Source organism: Eulemur rufifrons, chromosome 8 (assembly GCF_041146395.1).
Source record: "Eulemur rufifrons isolate Redbay chromosome 8, OSU_ERuf_1, whole genome shotgun sequence".
Taxonomy (NCBI): Eukaryota; Metazoa; Chordata; class Mammalia; order Primates; family Lemuridae; genus Eulemur; species Eulemur rufifrons.
This window is the reverse complement of record NC_090990.1, coordinates 113,618,461-113,632,659: the sequence shown is the minus strand read 5'-3', so window position 1 is coordinate 113,632,659 and position 14,199 is coordinate 113,618,461. Positions and strand designations below refer to the sequence as shown.

The window sequence follows — 14,199 nt, the reverse complement described above, 5'->3', positions numbered from 1 at the left end:
AAGGCCTTTGCTTGTCTCTATGGCTTTATCCCCTGCGCGTAGTACAGTGGCTGGTACCTAATAGGTGCTCAATTAGTACTTGTCGGATGGTTGCCTTCCTTCCAAATTCTATTCCTCCCGAATCTTTGGACCCCTCCTCATTCCATTTCTGGCCTTACCCACCCCCTATTCCGCCCTCTGCGAAGCTGAAACTCCCCGCTCCTTTTCCATTAGTTCTCGGCTTTCCCTAGCCCTTCCTACGCGGCTCCTTTAAGCGAACTCCCCAACTTCGCGGGGAAGGCGGGGCCGAAGCCTCGCCGACGCCGACTCAGAGAGGCGGGGCGGGACTAGGGGGCGGGGCCTGCGTGCTGCGTGCGTGCGCGTTCTGGAGGCGCTGCCGCCGTCGCTCCCGAGGCCGTCGCTGCTGCCGTCGCCGCGCAGAGCCGGAGCAGGAGCCACGGCCGAGAGGAGGGAGGAGGAGGAGGAGGTGGTGGAGGAGGCGCCGGACCGAGGGGGTGAGTGAGGGGCGGGGAGCCCCAGCCGGTCCCAGAGGGAGCGGGGGGCGCGGGTCGGCCGAGCTGGGGCTGAGGCGGCTCGTGTCGCTGGTCAGTGCCCTGGCTCCCCCTTCCTCCTCCGCGTTCCCTCGGTGTCCGGGGCGGCGGCCCGGGGGCCTGGCCGGCGGGAGGGGCCGGGGCTTAGGAAGGCCCGGCCGCCTCCAGGGCCAGAGCCAACCACGCCCGCGGACCGAGCCGGTTGACTGTGGCTGGGCCTGCGGGAGACAGTCGGGAGTGGCCCGGGCCGGCTGTGGGAGAGAAAGAGGACATTGTGTCCCCCACCCTCCTACTCCCCGAGGTGTCATAGCACAAGCCCATTTCCTTCGCCATCTCCCCGGACACAGTGCCCTCGCCCCTCACTGCCTGAGAGTTATGGAAGATTGGACATCTCTGCCTTTCTCCTCCTCTTGCGTGTCCCCAGACTGGGGTCAGAGCTTCCTTCAAACCCAGCTCTCCGTTTGGGGGCATACGAGGAGGAAATTGGAGGGTTGGGTGAATTTTCTGTCCTCTGTCCTCTGCTAGAGAGGTACGGGTAGACTGGAGGGTTGCCCTCTGTGTGCTCACTTGTGTCAGGGTTCAGGGTCTCCCTTTTCTTCCTTTATTCCCCCAGTGGGTAGGGCTGACATCTTTACAGCCCACTCCACCTTCCAGCCCCTTTCCCGCCCTCTTTACCCCGTGTCTTCCGTAACATGCCATGTGTTCGCCTTTTCGGCTGTTGCTTTTCTTGGGTCTCAGCTTCTTCCCAGAATTTTGTTAGGGCTTTTAGGTCACGGTGTGATTCTCGTTTTCCTCCAGACTAGGGTTGGTAGAAGTGTCACTTTCCCCCTCAGGAAGTTAAGGACGGTGTCTTCAGTTGAATTGTGTAATGTATTGCTCTGGGGAGATGAGAGGAAGACATTTGTGCCTGAAAAACGGGATCTCCTCATAGGGCTGAGAACCAGAGTTTAGGGGACCTTTGACCTCTTGAAAAAAGAACTAGCATTGAGGAGTAATGTATTCCATTTTGGGAGGGAAAATTTTGTCACCGCGTTGAAGGGAGGAGGGAATAAAAAATGAAATGGAATAACAGGGCAGAAGATTAATGGGCCACAGCCTTACAGGTAGACACTGTTTTCTGCTTCTTGGGTGGCAGATGATGATTCTTGATGTTTTTATTACATTAAGAGTAAAGTATCAGCTCTTAAAACTTGGGGCTCCTACCTTCAAAAGCTTGCTGACAGGCAGTCTCAGAAGAGATGCTGCTGGAAACAGGATTTGGAAACTTTCTTTGGGTTTCCTGTCAGAATGTGTGGGAGTGGACATGTTTATGGGTAGTTTTTCTTTTCTTTTGATGTAATTGATTTCTGTGATACTTAGACATAATAGGTGCTAAATTAAGCCCCTAGACTTTCTGTCTTTACTATGCTTTCCTATAACACTTTTTGTCTTGGAATTATATTTATATTGTTTGATATTATTTTTTAGTGTGATGTTTCAATGAATCTTGTCTTGTTTCCTTGTTATTTTGAATTATGTACTGTTTCAGATACAAGTAGGCATAAGGTTTTGAGGATCATACATGTTCACTATTTGTTGAATGAATTTAATGATTACAAGGATGTGTCTAGGTATTGTATATCTTCTTTTTGAGAGGTACCTTATATTAGGATATTGCATTTCACTTCCAATATATAAGATAGTAATTCTTAACCTTTTCTAGGCCACTGACACCTTTGAAAATATATGAACTCTCTCTCCAGAAAAAAAAGTTAATAGATATTTATGCACAAAATTTTGCATTCAGTTTTAGGGACCCTCTGAAGCCAACCATGGACACCTGTCTTACAAGTGAACTGGAATCCTTGAGTGTTATGGAGTTTCATATTAAAACTGTTCAAAAGTCTTTGTTCATTCTTTGTATGGGCTCAGTAATGACAGTATCTACATTTAAAGACTAAACTTAAAATGGGTCTTTGAGAACAAGATTTTTCTAATAATTTTTGGCTGCTTAAAATCATAATCACAACTGACATATGGTTTTTATTGTACAAACTACTTTTTAGCTATATGATCAGCACTTGAAAATGTTCACAAATCAAACTATTCATTTTTCCTTTTCAAGCTTATTCATATACATGGTTTTTCATGTACTTAATAATTATCGTATCAACATTCAATATTGATTCAACAAGCACTTATTGAATGCCTACTATGTGAATAAAACAGTCTTTTCTATCACAGAGCTTGTATTCTAATCAGGAGAGATAGGCCATAACCAAATATAGAATATGTCAGGTGATGAGAGCTATCCAGAAGATTAAAGTAGGGTGGGGGGAGAAAGAGAAACAGTGGCAGGGTAGTCAGGGAAGACCTGAGACTGGAGCAGAGACGTACAGGAAGTGAGGGGTGTGTATTCTCTTGGGGAAGAAGATTAGAGGCAGAGAGGACTGCAAGTGCAAAGACAGCTGAGTGTACCTGGGCTTTTTGAGAACAGCTAGAAGGCCAGTGTGGTTGGAGGACAGTAAGCAAGAGGGAAAGTGAAAGGTCTTGAAGTTAGAGAAGTAGCTGGGGCCACTGTAAGGCTTGTAGACCCTGGAAAGAACTTTGGATGAGATGGGAAACCACTGGAAGGTTTTGAATGGAAGAGAGACTTGTTCTGACTTAAGTTTGTGAGCATGATTTTGGCTGCTGTGTGGAAATCAACTTGGGGTGGGGAGAGGCAAGAGTGGAAGCAGGAAGACCAGTTAGGAAGTAAATAATCTTAATTTCTAGCCTTTTTCAGTGATTACAAAATAGTTTATCTTTCTGCTATTGGGCATATAGGTAGTTTCCTTTTTCCCTCCTTTATTTTTTTTTCTCTAACTCCAGATTACCCTTCTTTATTAAAATAATAAAGTAAACACATGCATATGCAACATTTTTTCTTTTGAAATATTTCCTTGGGATTCATTTCCAGAAGGATTACTGGATCAAAGTGTATGAATATACTTGTCTTCTGATGTATATCTGAATTGCCTTCAAAGAGTAGGTTATACTAGTTTTGACAGCCACAGTTGTTGAGCATAGATTTCATGTTAATGTCATTTGCATTGGGTATTACTATTTAGCACTTAAAAAATAATTTCAGTCATAAAAAGAAAACTTAGATTGTTAGGTTGAATTTTTCAATAGCTTACATTTAGAGTTCATATGTTAGCTCACCTCTCTCCAGTATTTAACAACAGGGTGCTAATTATTGGATACAGAGATGAATTAGGCAGGGTTTCTGCCCTCAGGGAGTTTTACAGTCTGTGGTAATATATGATAGTTAAATAACTCGAGATCTAGCCAGTGTTTACTATTACCTATGAACTTTGTTAGTATATGGTTGATGATCTTTTATATAAAATAGGTATTTCAGGTAGGCAGCCAATTTTTCATATGAGTAATTACTGTTGTATATTTTTTACAAAGGAATTTTTAATGGTATCTTGTAATTAATTTCTGTTTTGTTTGATTTTAGAATCTTATAGCTAAGAGCCCCATGTTTTGTTCTTTGCAATAAATTATGCAACAGGTACTTAGTTGAGGACTCTCATAGTTGAATTTTTAAGTTGTTGAAATTCTTCATAGTTATTTAGAAAACAGAGACTATTGTTTTTGTTAAATAAGGTCAGCATTGCATCTTTGAAATTTTTTTTTAGTTTAGGGGAGGATGATATCAGTCCGTTCTGATAGAAAATTATACCACTATGAGGGCTTTGTTCAGCATTTCTGGTTCTGAAACCTAGATGGCTTGATTTGGCATAAGCAGGGAGCTTCAACGTCTCTGAAAGAGCGCAGGTTGAATTAATTGAGTCACCTGAAAGCACCTAGCTCTGTGTCTGATTTGTGCTAAGGACACAGTAAATGTTCATTGAACCTCAGATAACTTCTAAGCTACCAGTTCTAAAATTCTCTGGTTTTAGATATTCAATAAAAATAACTCATATAAAGCATTTATCTTTTAATATTGTGGTGCATTTGAAATTGTGAACATAAGCTTACTTTCCCCTAATGTTTCCTTTTCAATTAAATGAATCAATTATAATAATTGATTACAATTAATCATTTGTAAAAGAGTTATGGCATATCTCCAAGTATTTTTTGCTCGTTCTGACATCACATAGTTTTTGCATGACTTAATGCCAAATTCACATCTTATGAAAAAGTTCAGCATTAAACAAAAGTATTTAGGTTTTCATGTGTTACTAAGACAGATGAATTGTCCATTTTTTCTTTTTCCCCTTTTTTATGTACATGAAATTTGGGGATTACAAGTGATAGTTTTCATGTGCTTTTCAGTCTTCCACAAAGATAATATTGGTCTATTTACATTTTGATTTTTTTGTATTATAACAGTGTTTATGGGTTTGCACTGAATGATTCACACTCTCCCAGTCCCCTTGGCATGCAGTTTTGAGATGACTGGCTGAGAGGGCAGTTTGTTTCAAAGTTAAATGATCCAGATGAGTATTGAACCTATAAGCTTAGCTTTGTTCATTATCATGATGTTCTGATCAACAAAGCAGTTCATCAGAGAACTGTGCCATGCTCTCATTTCCGCTTGAAAATAGGCCGTTTAGAGGTAGAAGGTAGAAGCATGCACATACACCCCCCAAAGAAAAAAGGAAATTGTGTGTGATTATTAAGGTAGAGTTGAAACAGGAAATAGTGAGCTTTTATAAGTGGCCTAAAAATAATCTTTTTAATATAATTTTCAGAAGTTCATGATACATATAAGATTAAATATGTTTTATGAAATAAATTTCGATCGTTAGACAAGTTAATGGCTTTTTTAAAAGCACTAATGACTTAGTTAGGCTATGTAAGTCTGAAAAAAATTCTTTATAAATCACTCCAGTTTTCCCAGTATTTCCTATCTCTAGCCTGTTTACTTCACATTGGTAGTGAGTGGGTCAATGTGTGGAGTGTTAAAGTTAACCAAATTTAAAATTAAATTTATAATCCTATGATTGGTCTCAGAATATATTTAAATTAGGCCACATTTCATAAGAACAGGAATATACTGAACTACAACTAACTTGATAAAAGCTACTCTTGGATTAATTAAAACTTGGAACACCCTACTTTAAACTCACAAGTATATACACCTGTGTTATTCGTGGTTTTTTGTAATTCTATGCTATACCCACTTATTCTGGGTATACAAAATAATTTTGCTCATGATAGACTGTGGTTTAGCTATCAAAGACAAAACTATAAAGAGAGGTGCAAAGAACTGGATGCAATTATTTGGACAAATCCCAAATGCAGTTTGCATGACTCTAAGTTAGCAGTAGGAAATCTCTTATTGCAGACTGTACATTTCAGTTATGTCAGATGTGTAATTTGGAGACTAAATTTATTCACTGTATTTTCAGTGATATTTTAAAATTCATTTATAAATAGGATCATTCTGTTCTAGACAAGTTGGCTATATTATAAAACATTAAGCAAGCAACCGAGAAGTTAATTATTGTAGAAGTCGAAAATTAACACTAATCTTTGAATTTTATATAGTTTACCGTCTATCCCAAATCTATTGATGCCTTTGAAACTGCCCTTTAAATCCCATTGTATGCTTGTGGAAATGTTGCATAATTTCATTGATAGATTTCAGACTCAATCTTGGAACAGGTGTTTTGAGTGACCCAAAATTAGGCTCTTTGATGGACACAGATCTAAAGGTGTAGTTTCTGCTTTAAGGAATTTATAGCCTAGTAATTTGTTTGCTAGAGCCTTACATATGTTTTGTAAATAAATGTGTTTTCATGGTAGAGTAAAAGTAGAATGATACTCATATTCTAAGTAAAATCAATGTGACTATTTTAAGTTCCCCCTTAGTTGTTGAACAGTTCTTTCTGTGATCCTGTTTTCTAATAGCTTCTTAGTATTGGAGCACATCAGTTTCTGAGTTGTTTAAAACATAGTAAAATAAGAACTGTTTGCTCTACTGCCTATTTTACTTTAGTCCAAGACATTTTTTTTTGTAAATTGTTTTTTTGCATGCACGCACACGTGCATATACTTATCACATTGTAGGGAAGTTGTTTCCTTGTTTAGACAGCAATTTTAATTCTATGAGACTTTTTTTGTAGAACAGCTTGTTAATATTTTTTCTGCACTGATTAAAGTCGTCCTGTGACTCTAAAGTTAACTATCAGCTAGGACAGAAATGTACAAATAGATAAAATGCACCAATGTGCATTTTTAGTGAATGTTGGTTGCTTGCCAGTTTTATTTTTAAGTTCCTCCCCACTGCAGACCTAATTATGATTTGCTTATAAGGCAACAATAGTATATTTAGTTAGTTCACAAAATGAGAATAGTTTTTCTGGTTTTTCCATTTTGCATGTTTTGAGTTAGGATTAATTAGACATTTATTATTCTCGATAGATACATACAGTTTTCAGTCCACTTAACTGTGATGCTTGCTTTTGGCACATTGGCTGACTTTTAGATAGTGGGCCTTGTGTAGTTTTGTAAATACAGATATTACTGAGTTTTGGATGACATCTTTTACACAATCTGAAAGTAAACACGAACATAATAGAAGGTGGAAACAAATCTGAGGTTTTCTTTGCACTAGGAAATATAGTTCCTACTCTGACTAATGTGCCCTTGTTAGGTTCAGGATCATTTTCAGTGGCTATGACTGCTTAAACATTTTTTTTTTTCTGTTTAAAGTATTTCATGTTACATTGTGACAAATTTTGAAAAGAACATAAGTAAAAAGAAGAAATTGAAAATCGCCTGTGATCCCATCATCCAGAGAAAATTATTGCTAACATTTTAATGTATATTTTTCCAATTCTTTCCTTGCATGTACAAATTTTTAAATTTTTTACAAAAATTGGAACTATACCTTTATATATACTGTTTCGATCTTACCTCTTTTCCCTGAATGGAATGTTGGTCTCCTAGTGTGGGACTTTAAGGTTGATTCTTTATAATATGACTATCTTAAATAACACTGGGGCAAACATTTTTGTACATTTATCTTTGATTGCATCTCTGTTTTTTTTTTTCTTCCTATAGGATAGATTCCCAGAAGTGGGATAACTGGATCAGAGGGTGATTACCCTGTGTATAAGAGTGTGTGTCTCACTGCACCTTCAATGGCATTGAGTAGGTCAGTTTTTATAATCTTTGCCAATTTGATAGATATCTGTTACATTCTTGGGGTGGTAATCACAAACTCCTCATATTATTAATAATCTGTGAAACCTTCATAGTATATGACTAGTAATTTGCGGTTGTCTTCCAAAAAGTTGGTTGGAAAGATTTTCTTTAAAAATATTTTTGGTAAAAGTAATCTCTGTGATAGAAGACATTGGATTGAAGTTGCAATTTGAGCATTATTCTTTTTTTGGAGAGAAATAGAATTTTAATGATCTTCTTTTACTAAAACTACAAACATGAGGAAGCATGTTATATAGTATGTAGTAAGTAGAAATATAATGTGAAACTAATTATTTCAGATAGATGAGGTGGATAGTCACATGGTTCTGACTTTTAAAAAAAATTGAATAACTGTTTATGTTTAGAACAATGGCTCTGGAATTAGGCAGCCTGGGTTCACATCCTTGCTTTGCCACTTACTAAGTACATGATTTGAGGCAACTTACTAAATATGTATATGATTTGATGTTTCTAAACCATAGCTTTCTTATCTTTAAAAGGAGAGTGATAATACCTACTTCAAAGGATTATTGAGAGGATTAGAAATAATGTGTAAGGGTGCTTGGCACACAGTAGGTATTTAATAAAGTCTGTTTTTGTTGAATTTGTTTTTTCTGCCAGTCTCCTAGAGGGCAGGAAATATCTTGTTTCTGTGTCCTTGTTTACATGAATAAATACAGAGATGCAAATGGGCCATGGTGAGCAATGGCAGAGGGAGGAGGAGAATGGTGGATGTTCTTAGTGGTAGGAATGGCATGTGCCAAGATAAAAAATAGTTGGGTGTAGTTGGATGACAGGAGATTGGTTTGACAGAGCCTGGGCTTTTGTATAGTTAGAAAATAATGGAGATAAAGCCATACATATTGATTGGGGCTAGACTTTATAAGTTATTGAATGCTTGGTGTAAACTTTATTCAGGAGCACAGGAAGTTTTGGTATGAGGACAGTGACTTATCAATGAACGCTTGATAAGAGCGTTCATCAAAAGTAAAAGGAATTTGGTTACAGAGTACAGAATGAATTGAGGAAGGAAGAGACTGAAGACAGTGAGGATGTATTAATAACCACAGGTAAGGCAAAATCTGAAGGTCTAATGGAAAACAAGAGGGAAAGTTTTGGGGCAATTGCTGGGAGTCACCCTTGTAAAGTTCTGTGTAACCAATTGGAAATTGAATTTAAAAGAAACAGTCTGAGTTTAACATCTAGGCCACATGAACTTAGGCAACCTTTGCGAGAAGAGAGGATTCAGTACACTTTGGTTGTTACTACTTTTTTTTTTTTTTTAATTGAAGGGTAAAAGATTCCTATCATTTCATCAGGGAAAAGCATATGTTTATGCTTTTTTTTTTTTTAAGATATGTACAGTCTCCTGCAGAAATTTTATTTAGTTAGCATTTTGAGTTTTTGGTTAACACAGGGAATCCTTACTTTAAACGTTGTATTTCTGGAGGTATTATCTTAAAATTCTTAACTGTAAGGTGAAATTCTTCTGTTTGTGGTTTTTATGATTTACATGATTTACATTCATGATTACTGCTAGACTTTAAAAATACCAGTTGTTTGAGCAGAAGTGATGAGAAGTGAAATATAGATTTCTTGTTTGTTAAGCAGCTTAGAATATTAAAGGCAGTAAAATATGGAGCAACAATAAAATAGGAAATTGAGTATGTGATCTTTAGAAAAAAATATTACTTTTAGTATTCTTGTTCTTTTTCTTACCCCTTAATTTCCCAATTTAAAAAAAATGAGTTTGTAGATGCCATTTTTAGTCATTCTGTGTTTCTACTTGTACTTTCCACTTGGCTGAATATTATACAAGCCAGGTAGCCAAAAGATTGATATTAATAGTATATCTTTTTGACTGATCAGTAAACTCATATGAGCTATGAATTATCTGCTCACTATCTTGGAGTCGAAAAAAGATGCAACCCCCAATTTTTTAAAAATTCAGGCTGTGATACTTCCAAGATGTTAGCATTTTTTAGTTTTCAAATATTGTCTAAATTCAGAAATAAAGTCTTTATTTATCTGTTATTTTTATTCAGATCTCTTCCCTTTCAAAGTATCATTGAAAATATCTTGAAAATATTTTTAAATTAATAAGCAAATGTAGCAAATAGAGTTGGAGATTGTGTGTGTTACTCTTTTACAAATACTGTGTTTTTCTTATGCGAAACTACAAAAGCCCACATCTGGTCAACTGAATGATGAATTCATTTACTATTCAAAATAATGATTTAATGTCACATACTGTAAGTTTCCAGTTGAGTCTATTTTGGATAGGTTTGAGGATATTTCTGCTTATATGTCAACAGAAATCAGAGCTACAGTCATTCTCCTAGTACTGATTGCTATCTCTCCGTACCCCCACTAGCATCCTCAAACAATAGCTGAGAGAACAGGATATTCCCTGATTTGGGCCATTCTGGCTGGCACTGTCACTATGGTGGCCTTTCTGTATGTCTTACATTCTTAGAAACCTGCTTGCATCTTCGCTAGAAGAATAAATTGTTAGGTAAGTAGCTAGCAGTTCACGGTATACTATTATAAGATAGTTCATTCAAGTTTTACATGAGGTGCCATATGAAGAGTCTGAAACATGAAGAGACTTTTATATCCTTCTATTCCAAAGGATTAAAATAAAAGAAAATGAAATCCACTGATTGAATAGAATATTGTGTACATTTTTCTTATTTATGGAAAGTTTTTTTTTTATTCCTTTTGAATCAGCAATTTTGAATGCTAAGTGTAAGTTCTTTACTAAGAAATAAGTCATTCCCCAAAAATAATATTAAACAGTTTGGTTAGTCATCCAGCAAATATTTATTGAGTGATTATTGGGTGTCTGCTACTATTCTAGGAACAAGAGATTTAGCAGTGAATAAGATGGGCTGTCATGGAGCGTTTTATACCAGTGAAGGGTTGGTGGTAGTACAGAGAAACAGTAAACAAACAAGTAAATGAGATCATTTCAGAGGATCCAAATGCCATGAAAAAACTATAGCAAGGGAAAATGATAGAGCAATGGAGTGTTGAGGAAAAGCTCCCGGAGGTGGTGATATTTAATGTGGGACCTGAATGACAAAGCACCACACACCTGCAAGAAAAGGGAACCAGGCAGAGGGCCCAGTTGGTGCAAAGACCCTAAAGTGGGAAGTAGGAAGTCATGTTTAAAGAATAACAAGAAGGCTCTTGTTATCACAAGGCTGGGAAGAGACTAGTAGATGAGGTTGGTAGGGAGCAAATCACATAGGTCCATGGTAAAGGGTTTGGATTTTGTTCTTATAAAGAAAAGACACTGAATATCATTACTTCTCTTTACGGATAAATATGTGTCATGTTCAAATTTGAAGACGTGTTACTAATTATACTGACTTGAAACAAACCTGTAGGGTAACCGGTTTTTGTAGACATACAAAATCACTAACGTATGGTCCATAAATTATGTATTTCCTAGGGGTCTGCAGAGATAGGATGGAATTATTTTTAATACTGTAAAAAGTCTTATGAAAATTGTGTGTTTTCTCTAAAAAGATTTATACAGATAAAATATTGTGCATCTTTTTGTTGACCTATAATTATATTGATTTAAGTCTTTGGGGCTAATTACCTCAAATTATTACCATACATTGTGGTGACTTGCAAGTTGTTAATGAAATAAAATATTGTGCTTGCCTGTCAAAAACCTAGCATTGAGTTTCATTAGTTTTTATTTATTTATTTATTTTTTTGAGTCTCGCTCTGTTGCTGGGGCCAGAGTGCTGTGGCGTCAGCTTAGCTCACAGCAACCTCAGACTCCTGGGCTCCAGAGATCCTCCTGCCTCAGCCTCCCGAGTAGCTGGGACTACAGATGCCCACCACCCGCACCTGTCTCATTTTTTCTATTTTTAGTAGAGATGGAGTCTCACTCTTGCTCAGGCTGGTCTCAAACTCCTGAGCTCAAGCGATCCTCCCGTCTCAGCCTCCCAGAGTGCTAAGATTACAGGCATGAGCCACTGTACCCGGCCAAAGTTTCATTAGTTTTTATGTCTGACAGTGTGATAGTTCTGATTAGCCTTTACTTATCTGGCTAATAAAATGTCAATGCAGTTGGTAGATAAAAATCTTTAAAGACATAGAATCCATGGAGAATAAGAGAGATTTTTCATAGAAAGGTTGGGAACCACTGATAAATGTCCTAATCTCTAGGGAGACCTACAGGAGAGGGGTCTAATATTTTTTTTTGAAGGTAGACCCCTTCATCCCATTTAACCTGCATGGCAAATTTATGAAGTAGATATTGGTTATTGTCCAATTTTTACAGTCAAAGTAATTATATGATTTATGAAAATTCACACAGCTCTAATTATAGAGGATCATGCAAGAAGTCCCTTCTTGTACTTCTGCAGTGCAAAGCAGAAAATAGTTGATCAGTAAATATTTGTGTCTTGCATGCATGAATGAATAAGAGAGTGAATGACAGTAAATGACAAAAGACTTCCTCTGCCCCTGTAATCCTTTTTTTGTGGGTCACACCGTTTTTCTCCTAGATGTCTAGGAAATTTCTTCAGAAATAATTGATTTCACCTGTCTTTTTTTTCTGCAACACCCCTCCCCAATGATGTTTAAATTGCTTATAATAAATCACACAGTAAAAATTCTGAGGAGGGAAGTAATGACCAGACACTTAGTGTAATTTTCTGTTAGGTTTTGTTAACTTAAAGTTTTCAGCTTTTAAAAAAATACCTGCTTTACAGATCCTCATATGCACAATTGATATCATCTTTTGGTTCTGTTTGTATCTCTTAGCTATTTTTGTAACCATTTAGCAATTTACTATAGTATTCTGAAGTGAGGTGATTGAATAACTGTAGTCAAAATGTTTATGTAGGCCAAGCTAGTGGCTCACGCCTGTAATCTTAGCACTTTGGGAGGCCAAGGTATGAGGATTGCCTGAGACCAGGAGTTTGAGACTAGCCTGAGCAAGAGCAAGACTCCCATTTCTACAAAAAAATAGAAAAAATTAGCTGGGGGTGGTAGTGTGCATCTATAGTCCCAGCTAGGCTAAGGCAGGAGGATCACTTGAGCCCAGGAGTTCGAGGTTGCAGTGAGCTATGATGACGCCACTGTACTCTAGCTGAGGCTACAGAGAGAGACCCTGTCTCAAACACAAAAAAAGTTTATGTAGCCAACATTAGTTATCTACCTAATGTCTGACTATCACAGTGGGGTGTGTGTATAGATGGGCATGTTTTTGTTTCTCTCTTCTATTAGTATGTAAGCATGTGTGGTTTGTTCAAAAATACAAACTGATAATTCTGTAACATTTAATGGTTAGAGGGGTATAAAGAAATATGTATAATGAGAAGGTTTTTTTATTCAACTGATGTCTATACTGACACAGAATGCAACTATGAGATCTCTAAATCCCATGTTTATAAAGTTTCTAATTCTTCAAATTAATTAATAATTAGAGTTTTGTTTTGTTTTTTGAGACAGGATCTTACTTTGTTGCCCAGAGCTAGAGTGTGCAGTGGCCTAATCATAGCTCACTATAACCTTAAACTCCTGGGCTCATGCTGTCCTCCTGACTCAGTCTCCCCAGTAGCTGGGACTACACACATTTAAAAAATCTGGATGATTTTTAAAATTTTTGTAGAGAAGTACTCTTGCCATGTTGCCAAGGCTGGTCTCAAACTCCTCGGCTCCAGCAGTGCTCCTGCCTAGGCCTCCCAAAGTGCTGAGATTGCAGATGTGAGCCACTGCACCAGGCCATGTATATCTAAAAACGGATATGGGTGGAACTTTTATAAATTTAATTATTTAAGGATATCAGATTAATTTAAGAAAAACCATGGGTAAGTGATTTGGGAAGGAGAATCTTATAATCAGACCCACCTTTATTTGTATGTTTAGATTTTCATATGTTATTGTATTGGTGATTCTTTTACATTCAAATAAGTCTTGGACTATAGTAACTCAAAATTGGTCAAATATTGTATGCTTTTTAAAGATGTTTTTGTGCCTTTTGACCATTGAGTTTCACATTTAGGACAAATTTCAGTTGTAAAACATCCCTTTGATTTTTAAATAATTGTTTAGTAATATCTGACTAGTATTTCACTCAAATGTTATAATTTTTACATTGGAATACGACAGCATTATAATTCAAGAACCAACCGAAATCTTCAGTCGAAACCACGGGTAGGAGGATTTTAGATGATGTAGTCATCCTGTTATTCCCATTATGCTTTAGACTTGTATTACTTTCATCAACAGCACAAGCTTGAGATCGTGTCACCACTCAGTGCCATCTGCTTACATGTGTATGTAAGCAATAATGGGCTTTAGATAACGGGATATAAAGAATCATTGCTTTGTGGTTCTCTTAGCTGACTCTGCTTAGTTTCAAGGGTACTGGGCTGAGCTTGTGTCTCACAGTGAATTGTCACAGTTTCGATCTTTTGCAACCATAACACTTACATAACCATGTGTTCAGTGTCCC

The 14,199-nt window shown here is 37.3% G+C and overlaps 1 protein-coding gene across 3 annotated transcripts in view; it reads left to right on the top strand.

Moving 5' to 3' along the window:
* Positions 1-382: 382 nt before the first annotated feature.
* The window catches only part of RAP1A (RAP1A, member of RAS oncogene family), a 74,834-nt gene continuing 61,017 nt past the window's right edge, over positions 383-14,199 (top strand). The window contains exons 1-2 of one of the 3 annotated variants that reach the window (XM_069478975.1): positions 383-494; positions 7,572-7,661. The gene's annotated coding sequence lies outside the window, so the exon portion shown is untranslated. Of the gene's footprint in view, positions 495-7,571; positions 7,666-14,199 lie in introns of all 3 variants that reach the window. The other 2 variants (XM_069478974.1, XM_069478973.1) reach the window with 2 other exon arrangements.